A 3,453-nucleotide genomic window follows, 5' to 3' on the forward strand; every position below is an offset into this window, starting at 1 on the left:
AGCTCAAATGTACAAGATTAGCCTTCTCTTCAACCAGTGAGAAACCGAATATTATTTGTTTTCTTTCTTCTTTTTTTTTTTAATTATATTTTATTGTAAAGATCACATAAGGGGAGGTAGATACCATGCCATGGGGTTGAAACACTAGTTGTAGAGTAATGCTATAATGATCATCTATTTTTATCATCTTATATTATTATTCGATATGTCAATCTAATCGTCAATACTACATTGGATATATACATGAGTGGTTAAACTCATTAGACTAATATTATGTTGACAAAAAGATAATAAACATATTATTATGTTCATCATTGCTTATTCAATGAACTTAATGTGCTATATATTCCAAATTTTCAGAAACATGCAAACTTGAACTTATTTTTGCTATGAAAGCATTTTCTCTTTCTCTATTCTTTATTTTTGTAGCATAAATAAAAGAACAAATAAGAAAAAATCAAGCATAAATTATTAGCTTTTTATTTACAATAAATTAATAAATGGAGTGGCTATTTTATCCTCTTTTCAACCCTATATTTGAAGTCACAACAATCTCATGCCAAGAAGGGCATGGTGGTGGCAATTGTAGTGTCCTCTGTTGGAGCTTTGTTTTTTGTAATCTGGTTACTTTCTTGGCTGGTGATAAGGAAGAAAAAAGGTAATAAAAACAACATTAATCTTCCATCATTATTCGTTTTCAAATATTGTAGCATGAAAAATCATATGTGATCGTCAAATATGATGTCAGTGATTTAAAACTATATTTGAATTTTGAATTTTGATAAGATTTTAATTGAGTTGTGTGACAGCAAAAAGACGACAAAACAACTTGTTATTTAGTCCCAACCGTTCAACATCATTTAAAACCACCCAAACAGGAAATCAATTGGATGAAAGTGGAACAAATGCCGAATTACCACTTTTTGATCTAACCACCATTGTTGCCGCCACTGACAATTTTTCTTCCTCGAACAAGCTCGGTCAAGGTGGCTTTGGAACAGTGTATAAGGCAAGACACCCTTCGAAGATTAAAATTATCTCCAAATTATGATTTATTTGTATTTGGAGAGTAAATAACTTAATTGTGTATTGATTTCAGGGTCGGTTACATAATGGACAAGAAATAGCAGTCAAAAGGCTAGCAAAAAATTCGGGTCAAGGGGTAAAGGAATTCAAGAATGAAGTTACACTTATTGCTAAACTCCAACATAGAAATCTAGTGAGACTATTGGGATGTTGCATTCAACAAGATGAGAAAATGTTGATCTATGAATACCTGCCAAACAAAAGCTTAGACTCTTTCATCTTTGGTATGCTTAATTTTTTTGATTTGAGTTCATTTGTTTATTATCACTGAAATTTATGTAAAAATATAGGAGTACCTTCGATCTGTTGATAGAATTTACTTTGAACTTTGGTCTAGATAAAACAAAAGGCTCATCTCTAGAGTGGGGAAAGCGCTTCGAGATCATTTTGGGAATCGCTCGTGGGATGGTATACCTTCACCAAGACTCTAGACTAAGAATAATCCATAGGGATCTAAAAGCAAGTAATGTTTTACTCGACGCTTCAATGAACCCTAAAATATCAGACTTTGGTATAGCTAAAATATTTGGAGCGGACTAGATTGAAGCTAACACAAATAGGGTGGTTGGAACATAGTAAGTATCACTTATACATTCATGTGTAGAGAGAGACAAATGTGCAAGAAAGGCATTAAATTCTAATTATTGTTTGATGTTGTAAATGTAGTGGTTATATGTCACCAGAGTATGCAATGGACGGGCTATTTTCAATAAAATCATATATTTTTAGCTTTGGAGTTTTATTATTGGAGATCATTAGCGGCAGAAAGAACAACAGTTATAATCAAGACAATTTTGTGAATTTAATTGGACATGTAAGTAAATTAATATATTATTAATGGAAAATCCTATAGCTGAAATAGAATGGAGGATTTTCCATTACCTAGAAAATTGTTGCTTGATTAATTACCCAAAGATGATGTTATACATTGTTTTAGGTTTGGAACTTATGGGGAGAAGAAAAAGCCCTAGATATAGTTGATTCATCATTAGCCGAGTCATGCTCAAGTCAAGAAGTTCTGAGATGCGTTCACATCGGTCTCTTGTGCGTGCAAGAATCTACCATTGATCGGCCAACTATGTCAGATGTTGCTTTCATGTTGTGTAACGAAATGACCTTGCCTCCTCCTAAACAACCGGCATTCATCTTTAACAGACCTGGCGGTCCATACTGGTCTTCAGCAAGTGGTGGAGCTCCATCTATAAATAATCTTACCCTTACTACGATTCAAGCTCAATGAATGCTCTCACTATACACTAATATTTTGCACTTAATACACAATATTCTTGCTTCCTCTTGCAGCATAATTAAATGTATCTAACTTATGCATGCTATCATCAGTTTTTCAGAGTAATTGTAATTTTTTCAATAGTTACACCATTTTATTTTCTCTTGGAGGCCATAGATAATATTAACAGTGATCACTAGAACAAATTATTATTGATTGTCAAGTCATTGTTATTTTACTTCCTTTAAGGTTTTGTTTGGATTTTAGATTTGAGTAGTGATTTTGGTTGGTTAGGTAGGTAGGTGGGTGGGTGGGTGATGGGGAGAGGAGAAGGGGAAAAGTTGGGGGAGGGGAATTAGAGGTAACAAACTTAACTCAAACTTATGAATCCATCCAATTATACATATTTAAAATTCATATTAATTTGCCCAAATCAATAAATGTCGCTCAATGTCAAGTCACTTAAAATTAAGTTTACATCCATTTAAAACCCATATTAATCCGCCAAAATCAATAGATGGACTTAACTGGGTTACTCAATGTTAACTCACATGAGATTAAGTTTACATGGGCTGGACATGGGGACTCATATAAGCCCATCTAAATGGCACCACTTTTACCACTACGACCAATTTTTATAGAAATTTAATTTATTTTTTTAAAAAAAATATAAAATAATTTTTTTGGAATAAACTATACTCACCTCTCCTGAAGTTTTTAACAAATATAGAGACCTCTTTTGTAGTTTCAATAATTACAAAAACTTCTCCTACTTTTGCTGACAATATCAAAATTTCCCCATTCTATTAATTTAGCACAAACGACGTTACTTGGCTATCTAAAATAACCATATTACCCCTTTGAATTGAGCAAGAAGAGATGAAAACTATCAAATTGACCAATAAACTATTTAAATGAAATTTTTCAGTCACCTCCTCTGAGGTTCTGCATATATATTATTAAAGACTCATGAATATTTTAACATAACACCCTAATAGTATAATATAAGACCCCAATAATTAATATAAGACTTATTTCACAGTATATAAACAAAGAAAAATTTATCAAATTTAATTAATGCGTTTATTATTTAAATTTTTTTTCTCTTTTCTTTTTTTAAGTTAAAACAAACCGATTAA

At 31.8% G+C, this 3,453-nt stretch overlaps 1 pseudogene; it reads left to right on the plus strand.

The window, feature by feature from the left end:
- The first annotated feature begins 570 nt into the window (after positions 1-570).
- On the plus strand, positions 571-2,326 carry LOC114311609 (G-type lectin S-receptor-like serine/threonine-protein kinase At1g11410; annotated as a pseudogene).
- The last annotated feature ends 1,127 nt before the right edge of the window (positions 2,327-3,453 follow it).

The sequence above is a fragment of the Camellia sinensis genome, chromosome 9 (assembly GCF_055761805.1).
Source record: "Camellia sinensis isolate YWXY chromosome 9, ASM5576180v1, whole genome shotgun sequence".
Classification (NCBI taxonomy): domain Eukaryota; kingdom Viridiplantae; phylum Streptophyta; class Magnoliopsida; order Ericales; family Theaceae; genus Camellia; species Camellia sinensis.